This window comes from Ceratotherium simum, chromosome 12, assembly GCF_057802395.1.
Source record: "Ceratotherium simum simum isolate JZ-2026a chromosome 12, ASM5780239v1, whole genome shotgun sequence".
Taxonomy (NCBI): domain Eukaryota; kingdom Metazoa; phylum Chordata; class Mammalia; order Perissodactyla; family Rhinocerotidae; genus Ceratotherium; species Ceratotherium simum.
The window spans coordinates 16,469,797-16,493,447 of NC_141911.1; the positions used below are offsets into that span (position 1 = coordinate 16,469,797).

The following is a 23,651-nucleotide window of genomic DNA, read 5'->3' on the forward strand; positions in this document are numbered from 1 at the left end:
CATTATAAGCTCTAAGACACACGTGTGTGCATTTGTCATCGCTCAGGGAATAAACAGTTAATATTTGTTCATTTTATTGTATATAAATTTTATATCAAAAGAAAAGCTATAAACATATTAATTATGTTATGATGTGCATGCTCATGTATTCAAAGGAAATAACTGACACGTCTGAGACTGGAAATGCAACAGAAAATGAGATGGTGTAATGAAAGGATAAAGGAATGGATAGCGGATAGTTATGTGATAAGCACACGTGATAAAATGCAATGGTAGAGTCTGGTTGGTGGATATATGAAGTCTTCATTGTAAAAATTTTGCCAACTTTTCTCTCTGAAAATTTTTACAGTAAAATGTTGGGGGAAAAATTTCCAGACAGATTTATTATCCTCCAAAATGTATGGAAATTATTATTCTCTTATAGCAATTCTCTGATAAGTCTCTTTTCTTACTGAAAGCTGTTACTAATGTAAACTGTGACTAGTGTTTTGAGACTTCATAAACTACTTAAATTACTTCCTAAATATACTTACTTGTTTTCACTGTTTGTGTTTGTTTTGTTTGGGTTGATGTTTGAACTGGGATTTGTTCAATTAAAGATTCTGATGCATTGTCATGTTCTCTAAAAAATCAATCAGAACTTTATCATCATCAGAAGCATTACAATTACACGACTCATTTTTGTTCTCCTATGGTAATTGGGACATAGGCAATATTCTTTTATCTACAGAGACTGCCAGCCTCTGTAAATAGGAAGCAATGTGACAAGTCATTTAGTTCAGAGTGTCAGGTGACCCTAGACAGAGGCAGAGACAGTGATGGTTGCCAGGGCAAAGCTCATAGCCTGGGAACAGCCCTCACAATCTTCCTTCCTGAACAGGGAGTAGCAAAAAGCCCTTATTTCACCCTCCTTGCCTACCCAATGAGAATAGTGAGACTTTATTATGAGGTTCAGAGTTTAGATGGTTAATGATGACAGGACAGAACTAGAATGCAATTCTCCTGCTTCCTTTACAATACCATTATGCTGATCACATTGGATATTTAAAGGTCGAAATTTATTTAGCCAATACCTCTAGTCATTTGCTTGTTTTAACATTCCTTAAAAAATAATAAAATTTCAATAAAATGGGAAAATATAAGTTAATTTTGTTATAAAAATTAGAAGTAAAATTAAAAATTTTAAAAGGAAAATGTAACAAACAAAATAGCCAACAAAGAAAATGCTAATGTATCTCTACTGATAACATACACTTTTAAAACTACAAGACAAACACACATAAGACAAAATAAAGCAGAATTTTTGGCAACTTGTACTATTAAAAAACAATAGAAATTTTCCATTTTTAAATAAATAGCAGTGAATAACTTCACAAAATTTCTAAAAATCACTGCAATTGGTGCCACTTGGAGTCTGGCTAATCTCAGTACCATCTCATAGTTTGGGATCAATTCTGGTTATAGTCAGGGATTGTTTAAAAAACCTAGTTTGGTAGTTTTATGGTTAAGGAGGGGACTTGAGATCATCTGAGCTTGAACTCCAGAGGCTATTATCAATATCTACTCTACGTGGAAGTTAGAAGTTAACTAATGGCTCTCTGTATATTGATTTTTCATAGACTCTATGAGTTTTCAGTATCCCTAGGGACACTGGCTCTAAAGATGGAAACTGTGGCATATAATTTTCAAAAGTGATGGTGCTCGCTTCGGCAGCACATATACTAAAATTGGAATGATACAGAGAAGATTAGCATGGCCCCTGCGCAAGGATGACACGCAAATTCGTGAAGCGTTCCATATTTAAAAAAAAAAAAAAAAAAAAGTGATGGACCACTGCCAATACTAAAGATCATTACTAAGTGCAAGAAACTATTTTAAATGCTTTGTATGCCTTATCTCAAGAGTACTATGAGTATTACATTTTACAGATAAGAAATACGAGGCTCACAACATTAAAAATTTTCCAAAAGTTTAAAATGTCAATATGAATCAGAGCTGGGATTTAAACTTGAGGCAGTTTGGTGCCAAACTTAATCCTTGCACTGAAGTATAAGCTAGAGGTTCAGGAGTCTGTTCTGAGTGATTAATAAGTTAACCACTTCTTTATTCTTTGTGTTTAAATCTCCAGACATCAGCTCTAGCAACAAGGTCACCATCTCGATACTGTTCAAGTATGCTATTTCCTTTCAAATTGCACAATCCAGTACCATGAGAACTATAGACCTTTATCCAAAATCATTCTCGATGATATCTGTTGTTTATTGTGGGACTCATATAGAGATTTTATATTTGCATTCTTGATCCTCATAGCAACCTTAAGAGCTACTTACTAGTATTAACATATTTACATACAAGGTAACTGAAGCTTATAGAAGCTCAGTTACTTGATCAAGATATGCAGAAATTAAGTAAAGTGTTTACAAGTACATGTATATCATCCACATCCATGTCTGGCAATTGCAGGTGCCCAAAAAACATTTGTTAAGAAAAGAAAATGAGGTCACATAGATTTTTAGCGGCTCAGTCAGTAATCTTGCCTAGTCAGTATGATGTTCTTTCTCTATCATTATGCCATACTGTATTTTGTTGCCTCCTTATATTACCTTCTCTTTGAAACTGAATTATCTGGCCTTCCCTATGTTGTCTGCTTATTCTCTAAGCATTCCAGATGACTCTGTTCTGACCTATTATATTCCCGGAGAGGGTTCTCTCCCATTAGGTGTTGATGAAATAGAAAATGAGGATTTATTCTTTTTAATAAGAGATTTAATATACATGTCAAGATATGGAAAGAGAGAGAAATGTCAATCCGGTTTATCTTGGGTTTCTCGACTTCGTTTCCTACTCAAAGTATAGTTTTTTTCACCATCCTTTAATATTGTAGAGAAAGTAATAAAGAAAAACCAACCAAAAAACTCCCTTTCCTTTACCCTCTTAGGTTCAGTAACTGGGGCCTGTGAGTCAAACTGATAAAAGATAGATTAACAGGAAAATGGTTTATTTTGCGCATATACAGGGAGCATCACAAAAAAGAAGTGAAACCCCCAAGAATTGGTTAGACCTGGGGTCTTATATATCATTTTAACAAAGGGCAATAAATTGTGGGAAGTAACTAGACAAAGAAAGGGGGATTGTGCTTCTAGGGGCAATAAATTGGGAAAGGTAAATATATGGGGGTAACTAATGGAAGATAAGAGTTATTTAGTAAGGCTTCTTATGCGGCCTCTACTTGATGCCTTCTCCATCGATAGTAGTTGTCTTCAGTGATTGAGTCATCCTCCTCTTCCTGGTACAGGAGAGGGAGACACCTTTACAAATGGAAATTTATGTCTTGCTTTTAGACAGAAAGGAGGAGGGCAGAGAGCTAATTGTGTTCAGCTCAAAACAATTCTTATGCCAAAGTGGAATATTTTGGGGTGGCGTATTCTGATCCCCTTCAATATCTAATAAATATTATGAAGTTTTTGATCTAAGACATGGCTATCCAAATTTGAGGCATATGAAATTAATACATTAATGAAACTGTTTGACACTAAGCCAAAATTAAAAAACTTCTATTACCACTATACATTTATTTCTTTATTATATTCCCATGGTAAGTCACTAAAAGAATGTAATAATATAAGAGGGCAGGAGAAAGAAACATTATGTGATTTATATACAATTTCCGTAGAAGATAATTTATTACACTGACATTTAAAAATAACTCAAATATTTTTAAGATAAAGATATTTAATTTAATTTCCAATGTAAATGTTAAAACCATGAATTTAAGAAACTCCAGCATAACTTTTAACTACAGATGGCATTCTTCGAGTGCATTTTCTTTTTATAATTGATACTCTCCTCACTTAATATATTATGTAGTCACATATTTGGAAATCCGTTAACAAATTACAGATGAAAGCAGTATATTATTGCATTGTTTTAATTCCAAGCCTAGTGATATATCCATCGGGTAATAAAAAGTTGTTTAATTTAAAAGGAACTATTATTTAGTATATTATATGATATAAAAGTGTCTAGTCTTCCTAAAGAAATTTTTTCTTCATAATATTATAAAATAATAATATTAGACACATTTAAGATTAATGCAGGGTTGCAAACTTTCAAATTTAAAAATAAAGACAGATTTTGACTACTTTTTGCCCCAGTATTTCTCTTTTACAGACTTATCATGTTTGTTACAGTGAAATTTCTCAAAAACCATCTGCTATAAAGATTTTCTCCTGGGTTATAGTTCTTTTCTTATTGTATTCTAATTAGAGACCTTCAAGCTTTAAGAAAAATGCTTGCAACCAAATACAAAATGGAGGCAAACTATTCCATGCTTCTGAGAATTCTCACAACATCTATTCTGTAGTAGTTAGCTCTCTCTTTTGGTGGTCCCACACCTCCTCCAACAAGCGTGTTGAGATATCAACATTCATAGTTGTTATTTATAATAACCTTCTGAGAATATTCTGAATACTTTCTCAGATTTATGTTTTCTTCCCATTATAATCACATTTTAATTTTCAATCATTATTATAAAATTCTTATCTTGTGAATTAGTTTTCCTTTTCTATTTTATATTTCATTATATACTTCGTATATATACATGTTTTATATATGTAGTATATCTATCCATTTAAAAGTTTGAATCACTAGTTAGGCGACTTCATACTTATTCTTCTCTTTTCACATAGTCTCCAATAACAGTGTACCCCTTTGCACTCTTAAAACTTTTAGTTATACATGGCTCCATAAAGGGCATTTTTGTTATTTTTGCCTGAATTATCAACATACAGTCATAAGAATTATCAGGCTTAAGCGTTTTTATATCAACTAGTCATTCTCCTTTTTTGGAATTCTAGAGTGACTCCCAGTTGCCCCTGAAAACTCTTAGTCTGTGACTTCAATATTTCTTCTTAGTCGGCTTCCTATTACCTTAGTTGTCCTAACAGTTCAAAACACTTCACCATTGGGTTTTAAGCACAAATAACTTTCTTTCTCCTTTATTATAACCTAAATATGATCATTATTATTTTTCCTAAGTAGATAATTTTGCTTCAAATACTTTCCCTGCCCTTTTTGAAGTCTCTATTTTGTCTCCTACACGTAGGCATTCCAGATAAGTTCCAGCAGAGAATAGTTTCTTTGATTCATATAGAAAAATTTCTGCCCAATTACTTTTTGTTTCCTAAACTGCATTGCATTTAAATCTATGGCTAATTTAGTGCTTTAAGTTTGTTTTCTTGTGTCTGTATTTTGGATTTGCTTGTAGGTTTACTTCTGGATTACAAGGTTCTTAAGTAGAGAGACATGTCATCTCATTCTGTAGAAATTCCTATAAGAATGAACACTGAAGAGCATAATTTTTATCAAACACTAATTTCCTACATGATCGAGAATGATGTTAACGTAAACAATTTATTATTCATAAAACACTTGGAATTATACTAGGTCGAGTTTATTCACTTTTGCATAGCTAATAAATAATCTAACCTACCAGAGACTGTTTAATCTTTTTATTTTTATTGTAGCCTTTACCATATAAAATCCTAACAAATTCTCTTTTTGTTTTCTTAAGACACTTCTGTCTACACGGTTAAAATCCAAATCCTTTCATACTACATGATGAGTTTCCTTACTCCTCGCCTTGGAATAAACTGAACGATCCCGTGAAAGCACATGAAGATGTCCTCACATGTTCCAGTAACTATTATTCAGTATATTCCAAAAGTAAAATAAAGAGCTTAAATTTTAAATAAATTCTTTGTCTGACAGCTGAAGTTTATAAAGAAGTCTTGCTATAAACCCTAAATATAAGGAATTTATGATTTAATTGTAAAGCCACGACTAACACATTTATAAGATAACTCATTACTAGACTTTATTCTATCTGCCCAAAGAGAAACAAGTATTATGGGAATGGATTGAAGACAAGAAAGAGCGGCTAGGTTGTCTGCTAGGTCATGGCATTTTCCATTTAAATCCCTCTTCAAATGTGGTCTAATAAAAATACATGTACATTAAAACTTCTGTCCTCTCCAGGGAGATATAAACTAAACATCTTGCTTTGAAATCCTTTTTCCTGATAAAGTAAATATTTTGATTATTAAAATTGGCTTGACAGTTTCCAAGAGATAAAAATACTACCATGGATTATATGGCAGCTTTATGATATGCTAAATTAACCTAAGTGTTGACTTGTACTTAGAAATGGAAGAATCTGAGGACTTCAGAATTTTCTCAATGATATAGCTAATTAGATTTTTTTAAAAACTGGCATGAATTAGGAATATGCCAAAAACTAGCTCAATTTAGTGATAGAATGTAGTAATTCAATGTTAAACCTTAATGCCTCAGTGACAATGGCAAATGCCTAACTGCTGTGAAATTATTAATGCTTTTGTATGATAAATTTTGATGTTTGAATCATATCTAAGATTAAAATGTGGTCTGGTCCAAAGCACACAATTTTTTATAAGCCAAAAAACTCAATATGCCTGGTACAAGAAGAACAGATATAAAGGGATAATCAAACATGTTGGCAATATAAAACTAAATTATGTCAGATTTTTTTCCTTTTCAAAAGTAAATGCTTAAATAATAAATTGTTAATGCCCTTCACAACAAGCAAAACTTGCTTAGAATTTGTATACTTAGAGATATCAAATTAATGAAAACTTGATTTGAAGTTACAATTTAATCCAATTTTAGTCTCTCATTTTGTAAGTGTAAAAGACCTCAGGGTAGAGATTTAGGTATGAGAATGAAACCGGCGAACACTTAGCCATTGATGATTAAGTAGCTAGTAACTAACTTTTTTTTTCCTTTTTGTAATTACTGATTATAGCTTTTAAATTGTTCCCCCACCCATTGCTAACTATGCTGTTTAGGCAATATACTATCTAACTCCCACTAGGTTCCTGTAGACGACATCTCCCTGGAGCCTGGGTCACCATGGTAATGGGTGTTTGAGCTGTTTTTCAGGAGTTAGAACCCCTTGTCCACTTCAGGCCAGTTGAGGCCACCAACCCATCAACTGGGCCTGTGCAGGTGTCCGTTGATGTCAAGAGGCTAAAAACTCCACCTTCAGGTGATACTGGTGCTGCCATTTTGTGAACATGCCTCCCATGAAGAGGTATGAAGTCTGACTACGCTTGCACAGATCACCAATTACCTCACCTCTCCTCACCTCCAATCATCTATCTCCACATTTCAGACCACCTTGCCCCCTACCCCATAAAGATCTCTGAGTCCCTATTTTCGAGGGAGAGGATTTGAGACTCATTCTCTTGCTTCCTCACTTGGCTGCCCTGTGGTTAAAACCCTCTCTATGGTGCAATCTCATCGTCTCAGGGTTTGACTTTCTGGGCAACCAGCAAAAACAAACCTGGTTCCATAACAAGAATGGGATACCCTGGGGTTTCACATTACACCTCTCTTCTTTCTCTTCGCTCTTCCAAACCCTCTGAGCTGAGGGATTCAGATTTGAAAAATGCCTAGGCGGGTTTAGCGGTGTTCCCTTTTACTGTGAATGTCCTATGGTTTGATTTGAGCATACAAGGGACATTTTAAGATTGCCCCACCTTTTTCTTTTTATTTTTCAGCCACTCTCTCATCATCTTATTCAAGGTCAGTAAATGCCAGGGAGATCAGCAGTAGAAACAGGATAGCTTTTTAATGTACTTGTTAATTTTTAACCTGAATGGTTGGTACTAGCTGGGATTGTTACAGAGCTGTACTTGAAAGCTGTTCTCACTCCACTGTTATGTCTGTAATATTTTCCTGTAACCTTCCTCCCAGTTGTCCTTCAGTAATTACTGAGACTTCACCCCCTGTCTTGGTGTCTGCAGGGACATCTGAAAATTTTACATGCAAACCACCTCCAATTACAGAACTCAATTTTCTTTTGTTACAGACTCTCCTTGGGTGGTCCTAATCAAGAAACCTGCTCCTTGGGGCTTTCTTCTTTGTTTTTTCTCTAGAAACACTTTTACAAGGGTCATGATGGCAATGGTCTGTAAAATTTCTTTCAGATTTCCCTGCTCTGTTGTGCTAATTTGGCACTTTCTCTCCTTTTATAATAGACTACTGTGGTCCTGTTTTTCAATTAGAATTTTCTGATTAATGCTTCATGATTTAGAGCATCTTTATCTCTTCAAGGAATCTGATTCAGTTAACCTGGAGTAACCTCAATTTTGTACACAACGTAAGTAATGTTTTCTTTACTTCTACCTTTTAATACAGTCATGCTTAGATGATCTTTTTCTGGTAACCTTAGGGGAACTTTAAAGGAAGATTTAGGTAAAACATTGTAAGAGCAGAAAGCTAATTGGAATCTCAATTAAAAAATTAATTGCCATATCCTACAACAATAAAGAGGTCAAACAAATCTCCAATGTATTTTGCCAGCAATGCATTTGCATTAGAAAAGATCAATAGAACGTAATATAACAAATTAATTTAGAAAGGTTAAATTGATTTGTTAACCCTTATGTTACCATTAGGGCTGCTGCTGCTGATAGAACTAAAACTAGTTTTACCCTAATTGGTCTTATTCTTGCTTTGAACTGAATGGTCTCTTAGAGTTCCCTGAAATAGCTATGGGTATGCATTTAGCCAGGAAAATACTTTTTCTGAACCTTTTGTGAAACTAGAGGAATGGAGTTCAGAGTGTAGCTGGTTGAAGTTATGTTTGTGTTACGTGCATGGGTTTCTTATTTTCAACATTTTATAGACATATAGGATGTATTTTCAACCAGAGACCAGTGAAACACCTATTGCACATGTTTCTCTCTTGGTGTTCTCTTGATCCCTCTTTGGGCACCAGTATTTGGAAGAACCCATGCTCCATTTGAAATAATCCAGGCTGGTTGGTTGTCTATGTGCCAGGACCTCTCCACAGTAAAAGGAGAAAATGGATTGTATACATGCCGCTTAACAACTTCCTTCACATTCCTTTTCTCAATTTGGTCAATATCTCCTTGCAACATATTTCTCATTATTAGTTTTCAACATTTTCTATAGTATTTTATAAAAAAAAATATGCTTACTAACACCCCAACGAACACTATAATTAGAGCAACCAATAGTGAGTAGGATTTCCCTCTGTAAAGCTTGTTCATCTTGACCATATCCCCTCACATGTCTTTTGACATTCTTTTACCAGAAGAATTACTTTTTCCCCCCATCATCCATACTATTTCTCTAAGGGCTTGTGTATTAGTTTTCTTGTTGCTGCTGTAACAAATTACCACAAATTTAGCGGCTTAAAGCAACATAAATTTTTTCTTCTACAGTCCTGCAAGTCAAAAGTCTGACTTGAATCTAACAGAGCTAAAGTCAAAGTGTCATCAGGGCTAGTTCCTTCTGGAGATCCTGAGGGGAGAATTCATCTCCTTGCCTTTTTCAGCTTCTAGTAGCCACCTGCATTTTTTGACTTGTGATCACTACAATCCCTTGCTTTCGTCTTCATATCTCCTACAGTCTCTCATCTCCTGCTTCCCTTTTATAAAGACCCTTGTGATTACATGGGTCTTACTGGATAATCCAAGACAATCTCTCCATTTTAAGATTCTAAGATTAAGATTCTAATCTTCATTTTAAGATTTTAATCACATCTGCAAAGTCCCTTTTGCCATAAAAGGTAACATTCTCAGGTCCTGGGGATTAGGACATGGACATTTTGGGAGGCCATTATTTAGCCTAGCACAGCCAGATAGTGAATATTTAAGGCTTTGTAAGTCATAGTCTTTTTTACTTGTTCTTCTTTGTTTTGTTTGCTTGTTTGCTTATTTGTTTACAACCATTTAAAAATGCTAAAATCATATTTAGCTCATGGATGGTAGAAAAATATGGTACATGCCATATTTGGCCTAAAGGCAGTAGTTTATTTGTTCCTAGTCTACATAATACTTGTTTTTATTTAGTTCTGTTGATAAATGTACAAATCCTTTGTTACACTATATAACCGTATCAGAGAGATTAAAATAACATTTGCCGCATCATACATTAATATGATTAGAATGTCTTTTTCCATTCCTTTCCAATAGAAGCAACATTTTCCCACATACCACACATTCCCAGTGACTACAGTGGTGAGTAGAAGATATTATTTTGTCAATTCTGGATTCCATCCGGTCTGTGGATGTAACTATAGATTGTAAAGTAAGTTTCTACAATCAGCAACTTTCAGTTGTCATTGTGCCATAACATCAACCATCTACCTCGCTTAATATCTCCCTTTATCTTTGCAATCACAATCAATTGTACCATAGGTAAGACAAATTTTATTTTCATCTGGAGGACAATAAACCATACTGTCCAGTGACAACTTGCCATAATTTTGGTTTACCACTGACTTCCCATGGTTGGTCTTCCTTAGCTTGGCTCTCTAAAACTCCCAGCCACTTTAAATACATTCCATTCCATAGTGATTACAATATCCAATAGTCTTCCCTGGGTGAGATTACAAGCCTGCTCTCAGCATTGTTGACAGAAGTGATGTTCCATTAGAGTCATTATTCTATTTATCCATTCAGTTAGATCTTTATTGTCTCTCTAAACCAATTTCCAGCTGTGTCCTGTCTCCTAGAAGAGATCTCCCTCTTGTATCATTATGAGCATTTGCAAGATTTTTATATCATGATGAAAATCCTAAAATAACTGATCAGTACCCTAAGACCAGCTCCTAACATACCCGTGTCACAGTGGGACCAGTGCTGATCAAGCCGTCATGTATGCCATTGCCATTGAACACTAATGGATTTCATACTATTTAAAAACATGATGTGCACCAAAAAATATTGTACATCTCATGTCTCATGTGACTGTCACTTGGGTACATTCTAAGCCCTATAACAGCTCTAGCTGGGGGAATCGTAAGTCTTCCCATAAATGCTTTTTCATCCTGTGGAATGGAGTTATCTGTAACTTTGAGCCACCAAATCACACCCAAAGCCATTTCTTTTGAAATTGTCCACATTCCATTTCCATTGTCTTTGAATAAATTCTCTTCACTTTCACAGACTAGTAGTGACATGCTGGTCAGGAGCTTCATTCTGCTTTTCATCCTATTGAGGCTGCTGTCTCAGCAAACAATGTTCCATCTTTATTTATAGCCACTCAGAGTGTAGAAGCTTTGTTGTTCAGCCTCTTCTGCTCTGTCCAATTTATTGGCAATATTTCTTTCAGATCATATGATAATTAACCAAACTAATAAATACGGCTTATGAGCTGTGAACCAGGTAATAGCTGTATTTGACTCCTGAAAGTTGCATCATCAGAGGGTGCTTTGTCACTCCTTTACTAAAGATTATTGAGATGAACTCTTTAGATGGAACTTGTAATTCAGCAATAGTCTATTTTCCTTTCTCCAGAGAGAACAGTTCCAGTTTTTCCCAACTTTGGTCATTAGTCAGTACCATATCTGTGATAGGTAGGAGTGTTATTACAGTCCTTCACGCATTTGGTGAAAATGGAATGATTGCCTCCCCCTGTGATTGTAATAGACTTCTAAGAGCCTCCTTTCCCCTATGCTATGATTTCCTACTTTTTCCATTTATTACCTCTTTTAACTTCCACCTTTCCATGGTTGGGCTTTCTAGCTCAGCAGAAATACTGTTTACATACAAAGATGATAATTACAGCAGATTAGCTCACACTTCTCCCCAGCCCCACTTCTAGGCAGATATCATAAGTTTTGACATGAAAGGAATCTGGATTTTCCTTCCCATTGAGTAATGGGGCTACATTCAGAGCTAGCTAAATTTAGCTACCTAGGAAGGTGTTAGAATTACACCTAAATAAGCCTTATAAGTACACTTTTTCAAAGGCAGTTGTTTAAATGTCATTTATTGGGCATTTGTAGCACATCTCTTGCATACACGAAAATTTGAACCCAGGCCTAGTACAGTGTACCAGGCAAAATTAAAAAAAAATTTCATGAGATGATGAGAGGAAGGAGTTAAAGCAGCTGGCCTGTGATCCATTCCCTTGGTTTACTGGAGGATATTCCCCCAGCAAAAAGAAAAGAAAAAGCGATGCATCTGATCACCCGGTTACTTGAACTTCTGGGTAAATAGACTAGTGGTATTTCTCAGGTGGAAGAGATCTTATCTATTGAATGTCTTTAGCAGAGTGTCCTGTGCTGAAGATTACTTACAGTAAATAAGCAAAGAATCTATGAGGCACATCTCTCTAGAAAATAACTCGTGAGTAAACAAATCTCTGAGATCAAAAAAATATTGGGATGTTTCATAATGCAAATATTTCTGAGGAATTCCTAAAATCCTTACATTCAGAATCGTATATTGTTCTAAGTCAGGCAGCATAGGTCTGATGTGAGAAGGAAGGACCTATGGAATACTCGAGATGTCCTAGACCACTTTGCTTTGTCTCATTTGCTTGATTGCCTGTATCCTTGAAATTATTATTAACATTTGTAACACTTCATGTTAGATAAGATTGATGATTTTTGTGAATTTGATTTGATAATCTGAGCTTTTTTTATTTCTTAGATTTCTTTTTTTAATTTTCTAAATAAAAATTGCCTATATTTAAGGTGTTCATCATGTTTTGATATGAAATGATTACTACAATCAAGCTAATTAGCATATCTATCTCCTCACACTTACTTTTTTGTGGTGATAGCACCTGAAATCTACTCTCTCAAGTGTTACTTCAGGTGGGAAAGATACAAATTGTGTAATTGCATCCTCTCCAGCCTCAAACAGGCAAGTTCTTTATTATCCAGTTTATCTGAGTCCCTTATGCCTGACCATACAGCAAAGCCATTGAATGTCTAAATACTTTCCTTAGTGTTGTCGCCCAACTCATCATCAACTTAAAAATAAACAGTCTGGGCTCCACCCACTCTTCAGATTTGCCCTTGCCCCCTATGTGAAGTTTTTAGCATTTGCAGGACCTATTGCTGATTTCCAAATGGCATGGACCTAATCCATGGATTCTATCTGTGAACCAGGCAGTTTACTTTGGCACAGCTGGGAGAGAATCATAGGGTTCTGACCACACAGCAGTGTGGGTGCAGAGGTCCTCAGAGTGCTCTGTTGTTGGCCTTATGTGCAATGAAGCAACCACCCTGTATATATGATGAAACTGCCCCCTCTACCCCCCACAACTTACCCCTTATACTGTGTTCATGAATATACCACTTCCAATTCAAAATTAAACTCTGTCACACTGCCCGTTCCATATTCTGATGCTTCTCTGACATCTTCTAAGACATGATGGAATTTTCTGACCTCAGAATTATCTAATGCCCTTTCATAATGAGAGCAGTCTTGACTAATGGAAGTAATATGCCAACAATTACCTTTCAAATGAGGTATAATGAATAACTTCCTCATGTAGCTTAGAATCCCGAACCCAGAAAGCCTCCACTTGGTAGCATTTTTCAATTTAGGCCAAACGCTCCCATCTGCATATATTGTCTACTGTTATCTGAGCAGATAGATCGTTAAGTACCTAGTTGGAGTGCCTGTGCCATTTACCTCTATAAAACATTGTTTCTGCTCAGGGCCACATGTAAATTCAGACTTCTTTATGTTGATTTTAGAAAGAGGGGACAATAAGATTCCTAGATGAGGATGATAATTTTGCCAAAAGCAAATAAACTTGCCAGTCTCTAATGTTCTTTATTAGCAGAGTCTTGAGAAATAATAATTAATTTCTCATAATTTGATTGTTAGATTTGGTTGCTCTGGCTCTTTTAATTTCCAGGAATTTTACAGAATCATTTGGTCCTTGAATTTCAGCAGGGTTTATGAGCTACACATGATTTGTCACAAAGGTGACTATGGTCCTTACCTCCTCCTAAAACTCTTCCTCTGGGAATGTAGTTACCATGATATCATTAATGTCGTATACTGACCTGCACCCAAGGGTTTTCAATTCCAGCTCAACTCAAACCCTGCCCCACAAAATTATGCCAACATACCATGAAATTTAGATATACTTTTGTCACTTAGTAAATGTATACTGGGCTTTCCATTACATAAGAACACAAATTTTGCCTAACTGTCTTTCAAAACTGTGATCATAAAGTAGTGGTAGCCAGATCTATAATGTTATACAAGCTCTCCTTCACCTGTTGTACTTCCTACATAGTCTTTATCTACATAGTTACAGTTTAGTATTCAGAGGAAACACCTTGGTTAATATTTGATAATTTATAGTTACCTTCTAGGAAGTACCTGCCTTGTGCACTGGCTAGGTAAGACTATTAAAATATGAGCTAGGGGATATTAAAAACTCTCACCCAATCATTTCCCTAGTCAAAGCAATGACCTTACATTATCCTCTTAGAATTCTGTATGACTCAATGCTTACTACCAAGAAAGTATCCGACGGTTCTAAAGATTCCCATTTAGAGTGGCCAATTAGAAGTCGGTGAAGGGTGATCTCAGCAATGCCCCCTATAAGATGGGTAAAGGCAGCATGGCTATTCACATATAATATCTATCCCAAGCATGCATTATCATGCAGATTAAGGTGACTTCACCACCAAATAGCATCTCCAGTCACACTTTCTGAATAATAACTTCATTCCTACATTAGTTCCTTCCACAATACCATATCTTTATTCATTCCAGTTTTATCCTTTTAGAGTGCCTTTCCTATCTCTGTTAAGGATTACTGTATATTGAGTTCCCATAGGTAACAATGAAGAAGTTTTACATACCTTCACCAACGTCATTTCAACCAAATTTTGCATGTAGGATTGAGTGAGCAGATCTCAACATCAAACTAGGTAGTTTTCAGAGTCTGTGGCTTTAACTGAGAAGATAAATTCAGCCCCCTGTTCAAGTGTTCTTAAATCACATCCTCATACTTGGATTTGAATTCCTGTAAACTAGGATAGTTAGCAGATATTTGACCTGCTGCTTTTAAGAGCTGAGTGTGGGGTTGGAACTATTTCCTCACCTTCCAAACATTAATAATGCACTAACAATCCTTTAATGAATATCCTACCAATTTCCCCCCTTTATTTTTTTGGTGAGGAAGATCATCCCTGAGCTAACTGTGCCAGTCATACCCTATTTTGTATGTGGGATGCCTCCACAGCATGGCTTGATGAGCGGTGTGTAGGTCTGCACCCGGGATCTGAACCCACGAACCCTGGGCCACCCAAGCAGAGCACACGAACTTAATCACTACACCACTGGGCCAGCCCCCTCAATTCCCCATTTTTAAATCCCATTCTTTAAAAGCCATCTCTACCAGTCAACCAAGTTGATCATCTGGCTATTGTTTCCTCATGTTACTCCCCCCAGTTTTTTATTTCTCCCTTTGTACCCACTTTCTTTTGTTGCAAAGAAATTTTTGTCTTTCCTGCATCCCATATATGATAACCAACCAGCAAGCCAGTTATTGCCTCAGGAATGCTTTCTTGATTTGCTAAGAGTAAGGCGTCCAATACTGAGGAGACCCTATATCAGTATATCCTCATCTGTGTCAGTGGCTCTGAATTAAGTTTGTCTCTCTAATCATCACAGAGCTCATCTAAGACTGCTTGTACTTGTAGCATTTCAACCATATCGGAAGGAATACTACTTTTGTGGTTAGGGACAAGTTACCCTTCTCAGAGGACAGCTGTTGACCATGCCTTCTCCCACTGCAGGAGGTTATGTCATATCATCCTGAAGCATCTGCTCACAAAAGGGTGCAGGCCAGTTGAGGACCAATTGGCAACCCAAAGAATTTCATAAATTTAGTAAGATCTAAAATTTGTGAGAAAGCCCCAATCACTAACTTCAAGAATCCAAGCCCAAAATGATTTCACAGGCTTTGCTGGCATTTTTCAGTAAAATGTCCTAATTTCAACAGAAAACACATGAGATTCTGAGTAGCGTGAACTTGGTTTCAGCTTAGTTTCCAGTCTATAGTTCTTGTCTCCAGTTTTACAATTCAGTTTAAAGTTTAAAGTCTATAGTTCAGTTTTCAGTTTATAGTCTAGAGTTTCAGTCTATTGTTTTTCTGCTAATCAATTGCTTTAACTGAGTTACTTTGCCGGTGAAGATTCTCTCTCTCCCAGTAGTTCCAGAGGAATGAGTGAGAAGGTCTTCTAGTGACCGGAAAAACTGATACACTGACTTTTCTACTGCATACATCTCCTACATTTTTGTAAGTCTTGCTCTTACTAGAGATGCTAACAATAGCCAGAGAACACAACTTTGTTTTTTTTTTTTAATTAATTTCCCTTTGGATTGGTTTCTCACTCTATCCATTTAGAGAGATCCACTGGGTCTAAGTCTGTTTCCAAATTTCATTAGTGAGCCTACTTCAAAAATGTAGTCACTTCATGCCACAGATGGATAAGCAGAAATCCTAGCATCTAGTCCTCATGTTGTTTTTCCAACCCTCCGTTTTTTCTTGCCATAATGTGTCGTAGCTACTCAGTTTTAAAAGTCTGAAAGACAATTCTGCTTACAGTGTCTATCTGATATAACACGAAGGATCAGAATGTCAAATCAGATTCATGCAAATTATAAGATCTTTTCCAAAATCAAGCTCTATTAAGAATTTCATGAGTACTGGTAACCAAGATACACATATGGAACAGCTTAACTCCCAAGCTTCTCTTCATATCATACATCTATGCAAGTTCACAGAAGGTGCTGTATCGTTTATAAAGCATCTCCATACTTTTGGAGATAATAACAAGTCATAGGACATTTTCCAGGGAGAGCCATAACTCATAGATTTCTATTACTTAAATTATATGTATACACTTTTTTTTTATCATAAGACAGACACATTCTCCTGTAAGCATTCCATAGATAATGACTCTCCTGCTAACAGAAACCATTTAGTTTGTTTCCAAAGAAGCCTACCATTAGTAAGTTTAGAAGCAGAACAGACCAGGTCACTTGCCTTCTTACTTCCCCAGAGCATCTTCCTCCCATTGCCCCATTCTCTAGACACGTAAAGTGAGAGAAGGATTTAAGGATTGTAGATATGCAAACTTTTCTAATGCCTTTTTAAAATTTCCTATACCAGCAGTAATTTCTGTTTTTATAGTGATTCTGGGAGCAAGAAAAATGAAAAAGCCTTTGCTACCTTCCTGGAATAGTGCTGTTTTTAATAGTTCTTGCTATATATTTTTGTAGTTGATTATCATGTTAATATCCTTATGCCAAACCTAATAGATTTCCAAATCCATCTATACTTTTAAAAGTACGTTTTAATAAAAGTCAGTATGTGTCTTAGGATGATAGCATTGATTCTCAACATATTTCTGAACTTTTAACCCATAGCTTTTATAAAATTTTATTTTAAAAAATATTATCAGTGTTGGCAAACTTTTGACTTTGAGGTTTGACTACATTTTTGTTGTTTGTCTTTTTTGGTGAGGAAGATTAGCCCTGAGCTAACATCCGTTGCCAATCCTCCTCTTTTTGCTGAGGAAGATTGGCCCTGGGCTAACATCTGTGCCCATCTTCCTTTATTTTATATGTAGGATGCCTGCCACAGCATGGCTTGATAAGCAGTGCATAGGTCTGCTCCCGGGATCTGAACCTGCAAACCCTGGGCTGCCGAAGTGGAGTATGCAAACTTAACTGCTAGATAACCAGGCCAGCCCCTAGCTTTGACTACATTTTTCAAAACAACAAAAATATTTTAAGATCATGTCTGATGAATATAATTTTGGTTAATCAAATTGAGTTTTAGAATATGACTCTAAATCCAAAGATTAAGATGATGGGGAAAATTTTCTCATAGTCCTTGGAAATTTGCATTGAAGTTCAATTCATAAAATAAGTTCAAAAAGATTTGAGAAACAAATACCTAAGGTGCAATATGCTTTTATTTTAAATACTTTCCTAACACATATAACTGATTATATCTTGTGACACCCATTGAAGAAATCACAGCTTAAGGAGATAAAGTAATTTATCAGTTTTCTAATATAGAATAGAATAGAACAGAATAGAATAGAAACACACATATACATATACATAAATACAAACTTTATTGCCTGGGAAAGGTCAGTTTGTAGTATATTGCTTTGAGTGACTATTTTTTCTCATAAAAAATTGCTGAATATCTCAGAATAAGGAAATATAATTTTACCTATTTAAGTTATAAATGAATAAAAATTGTTTTATTTCAGTGGGACAGAAGGGCCAAATGAATGTTGGATTGAATTCAGATAAAACCATCTTTGGAAATTTCTATATAATATTCAGTAACTATTGTTTCATCTTTTGGCCTATTGGAATACACATAATGCTGTCTTATGTGTTATATTTTGTTTTGAGGTACATGTTACTTTGCAATAGAAACCTAAAAATAACGATTTCTTTTTAATTTTCAGATTAATTTAAGAATATTGCTACATGTTTTAAAATGAAACTAGACATTTCAATTAAAAGTATTTATAATAGGGGGGAGTAGCTCATATGAAAAACATCCCATGTTATGTTAAAAATAAACTACCCATACATCTTTCTTTGGGTAAATTTGGCAAGGATATTTCGCAAACAAATGAGGTGACAATGGATTGAAAATTGCCCTCAGTTCAAATTCTGACTTCCAAATGGAAAGATGTAAATGACAAGGAAGCTGATTTACCTTCATTTATTTGCTCTCTAAAACGTTTGCCCTGCAGTCTGCACCTGTGCAGGTATTAGGTGGAGCAATAAAGTTCTTCCACCTGAATTTAGAAAACACCAAGTCAGAATTTAGTCTGTGCACTGAGAGCTGGAGTTTCAGGAGGATCACTTTCTGGTTTAATTTAATGCAATTGTAATTTAGTAAACAGTATGCTCATTGCTCAAAATGTTAATTTAGTTTTAAATAAAATAGTACTAAGCTTACTAAACACGAATAGCATTTCTAATAGAAATAAGGCACTAAACAGCCACGTGTATATTCTTCAGCTGAATATCTTAAAAAGCAAAGTAAGCATAGTTCTTAGAAAATAAGTTTTTTGGAGCAGGCCTGGTGGCGCAGTGGTTAAGTGCACGCGCTCTATTGCAGTGGCCCGGGGTTGGGATCCCGGGCTCCCAACGCACCACTTGTCAGGCCATGCTGTGGCGGTGTCCCATATAAAGTGCAGGAAGATGGGCACGGATGTTAGCCCAGGGCCAGTCTTCCTCAGCAAAAAGAGGAGGATTGGCATATGTTAGCTCAGGGCTGATCTTCCTCACAAAAACAAAAAACAAACAAAAAAGAGAATAAATGTTTTTCCGTGGAAAAGTCATGTTTAAAAAAAAAAACCCACCAGGGCCAGCCTGGGTGGCCTAGTAGTGAAGTTTGGCATGCCCTGATTCAGTGGCCTGGGTTCGGTTCTGGGCATGGACCTACACCACTCGTCTGTCAGTGGCCATGCTGTGGTGGCAGCTCACATACAAAAAGAGAAAGTTTGGCAACGGATGTTAGCTCAGGGCGAATCTTCCTCAGCAAAGACAAACAAAATAAAAACCCACCGAACTGAATTCTGTCTAAAATAATCTCTTAGAAACTTAGTAAATATCTATGTAAAATGTCAGTGACTTCTATTAAGATCTTATTTTCTGAGAAAAAATTAGTCTTATGTGAAAACTAAGTGGGGGTAAAGTAGATAATCTTTTGGTTCATTGCCAGTCCAAAAAAAAGAATCTAAGAATGAAATGGATGTGAGATACTTAATCGTATACTTGTAATGTGTTACATATGTTTGACAATATATTTGAATATGTGAGAGTTTTTCCTACAATTAATCAGTTCTCCAGGGCTAAGCAATAGAATGTCCTAATCAGTATACTAGTGACACCTGGCATTGCGGAATGTGATTTGGAAGTAAATTTAACAATGAATTCTTATACACTAAATAATTAGCAATCAACAGATAATCATCTTGTGCCTATTCAGCTCACTGAGTTCTTCCTGCATGCAGGTCAAAATCTAACAGGGAGTAGAAGTGTTTTAGAAAACCAACCAAATTGAAGAACCATTTTGCTTTTGTTATGCTAGTATCAGATTTCAAATCAACAGAGTGCATTCCATGAGGCAGGAAACCTGAAAGATGCGTTGAATAATCTTGTCAAAGGAAGTTTTCAAGAACAAAAGCAATACACTTGAACATGATTTCATTGATTGATTCATTCCTTCATAAAAGATATATGGATAATTTATTCTTTGCCTGGCTCTGGGGATATAACTTGAAAAAAATGGTTTCTTGTATAAAGGATTTTATGACATTTTGTAGAGACAAAGAGCAATATGAGAATCCAGTTGTATTTTGTTAAATAAGACATTAAAGTGATTTGCAAAATGTAAAACAATGTCACTCTTCTTTGTAATTTTTTGTTTGGTTTTGAAATTTCATGAACATAATTAATGTTAACCTTTACTGAGTTTATTAATGTTATTTTAAATCAATCATTCAATATTTCTTTAATTATTATTTTTAATTATAAAAATGGTAAATATCCATAGATATAACCAACAGAAACAAAAGCTCTATGGGGACCTCAGTAAATATTAGGAATTTAAAGGATTCCTTAGACCCAAAAGTTTGAGAACTTCTGTTTTAGATCAATGGTTCCTCCTCAAGCAATAGAATTAGAAAGCTATCTGGTCAAAGGATTTGTTTTTCACTTATTTTTATATACGCTTTGTTACCTCATTTGCTTTCCAGATGCTGTTTTGCACTTTTTTTTAGATCCCACACAGTTTATCTTCAAGTGCTAATTTTGTGTGCTATTTAGACATCGCTAAACAATATTTATTTTTTCAGTTGCTGAAAATACTACAAAATAAATTAATTTGCTATGCAAATTCAACAGTGATTGAAATGAAAATCAGTCATCCTAAACATTAATCTTTCTAATTCTTTAAGAAATTAGTGCTGTCTTTTTGAGATATTCTTCAAGCACAACAAACGCTTTCACATGTGGAATGTACAAAGAAGTGAAGGAAATAATTCTCTAACCTTTCTTACAAGGAATATTTGCAAGGTAATTACATGATCAAAGGAGGTTCTCAGGCCTTCTGGGAGAAACTTTCTTTCAGATGAATTATATCTTTCAGGTGTATCAATTAGTAAATTTTTATTTTCACATTACAAAATTTAATAAATAGTTTTTAATGAGTGAAAATACAAGTAGTACTCTTTTTTTTTTTAATTTTTTGTTTATTGCAGTAACATTGGTTTATAACATTGTATAAATTTCAGGTGTACATTGTACTTCTATTTCTGCATAGATTAGATCAATTTCACCACCCAAATACTAATTACAACCCATCACCACACACATGTGCCGAATTATCCCTTTCACCCTCCCCCCTCCTCCCTTCCCCTCTGGTAACCACCAATCCAATCTCTGTCTCTGTGTGTTTGTTTATTGCTGGTATTATCTACTACTTAATGTAGGAAATCATAAGGTATTTGACCTTCTCCCTCTGACTTATTTCACTTTGCATAATACCCTCAATGTCCATCCATGTTGTCACAAATGGCTGGATTTCATCGTTTCTTATGGCTGAGTAGTATTCCATTGTGTATATATACCACGTCTTCTTTATCCATTCATCCCTTCAAGGGCACTTAGGTTGCTTCCAAGTCTTGGCTATTGTGAATAACGCTGCAATGAACACAGGGGTGCATGTACCTTTACAAATTGGTGTTTTCAAGTTCTTTGGATAAATATCCAGCAGTAGAATAGCTGGATCATATGGTAGTTCTATCCTTGATTTTTTGAGGAATCTCCATACTGTTTTCCATAGTGGCTGCACCAGTTTGCACTCCCACCAGCAGTGTATGAGAGTTCCCTTCTCTCCACATCCTCTCCAACAGTTGTTGTTTCCTGTCTTGTTAATTCTAGCCATTCTGACAGGCGTGAGGTGATATCTCATTGTAGTTTTGATTAGCATTTCCCTGATAGTTAATGATGTTGAACATCTTTTCATGTGCCCATTGGCCATCGGTATATCGTCTTTGGAGAAATGTCTGTTCAGGTCCTTTGCCTATTTTTTAATTGGGTTGGTAGTTTTTTTGTTGTTGAGATGCATGAGTTCTTTATATATTTTGGAGATTAACCCCTTATCAGATGTATGGTTTGTAAATATCTTCTCCCAATTGTTAGGTTGTCTATTCATTTTTTTGATGGTTTCCTTTGCTGTGCAAAAGCTTTTTAGTTTGATGTAGTCCCATTTGTTTATTTTTTCTATTGTTTCTCTTGCCCAGTCAGACATGGTACTTGAAAATACATTGCTAAGACCAATGTCCAAGAGCGTACTGCCTATGTTTCCTTCTAGAAGTTTCATAGTTTCAGGTCTTACATTCAAGTCTTTAATACATTTGGAGTTAATTTTTGTGTATGATGTAAGGTAAGGGTCTACTCTCATTGTTTTGAATGTGGCTATCCGGTTTTCCCAACACCATTTGTTGAAGAGACTTTCTTTTCCCCATTGTATGTTCTTGGCTCCTTTGTCAAAGATTAGCTGTCCATAGATGTGTGGGTTTATTTCGGGGCTTTCGATTCTATTCCATTGATCTGTGTGTCTGTTTTTGTGCCAGTACCATGCTGTTTTGGTTACTATAGCTTTGTAGTATATTTTGAAATCAGGGAGTGTGATACCTCCAGCTTTGTTCTTTTTTCTCAGGATTCCTTTAGCTATTCGGGGTCTTTTGTTGTTCCAGATAAATTTTAGGATTCTTTGTTCTGTTTCTGTGAAAAATGTTGTTGGAACTTTGATAGGGATTGCATTGAATCTGTAGATGGCTTTAGGAAGTATGGACATCTTAACTATGTTAATTCTTCCAATCCAAGAGCACGGAATATCTTTCCATTTCTTTGTGTCTTCTTCAATTTCTTTTAGAAATGTTTTATAGTTTTCGGTGTACAGATCTTTCACCTCTTTGGTTAAGTTTATTCCTAGGTATTTTATTCTTTTTGTTGCAATTGTAAATGGGATGGTATTCTTAATTTCTCTTTCTGCTACCTCGTTGTTAGTGTATAGAAATGCAACTGTTTTTTGTACGTTGATTTTGTATCCTGCAACTTTACCATATTCACTTATTACTTCTAAAAGTTTTCTGGTGGATTCTTGAGGGTTTTCTATATATAAAATCATGTCATCTGCAAATAGTGACAGTTTCACTTCTTCCTTTCCAATTTGGATCCCTTTTATTTCTTTTTCTTGCCTGATTGCTCTGGCTAGGACTTCCAGTACTGTGTTAAATAGGAGTGGTGACAGTGGTCATCCTTGTCTGGTTCCTGTTCTTAGAGGGATAGCTTTCAGTTTTTCACCATTGAGGATAATATTAGCTGTGGGTTTCTCATATATGGTCTTTATTATGTTGAGGTACTTTCCTTCTATACCCATTTTATTCAGAGTTTTTATCATAAATGGATGCTGTATCTTGTCAAATGCTTTCTCTGCATCTATTGAGATGATCATGTGATTTTTATTCTTCATTTTATTAATGTGGTGTATCACGTTGATTGATTTGCGAATGTTAATCCATCCCTGCATAGCTGGAATAAATCCCACTTGGTCATGGTGTATAATCTTTTTAACGTATTGTTGTATGCGGTTTGCTAGTATTTTGTTGAGGATTTTTGCATCAATGTTCATCAGTGATATTGGCCTGTAATTTTCTTTTTTTGTGTTGTCCTTGTCTGGTTTTGGTATCAGGGTAATGTGGGCTT

At 35.4% G+C, this 23,651-nt stretch overlaps 1 long non-coding RNA gene and 1 other non-coding gene across 2 annotated transcripts in view; one reads left to right on the forward strand and one right to left on the reverse strand.

Moving 5' to 3' along the window:
* Positions 1-23,651, reverse strand: part of LOC147915785 (uncharacterized) — a 119,773-nt gene that overhangs the window by 21,790 nt on the left and 74,332 nt on the right. The gene's annotated exons all lie outside the window — the stretch shown is intronic.
* On the forward strand, positions 1,698-1,804 carry LOC147915786 (U6 spliceosomal RNA). The gene has a single exon (XR_015553863.1). It is a non-coding gene; the product is annotated as a U6 spliceosomal RNA (small nuclear RNA).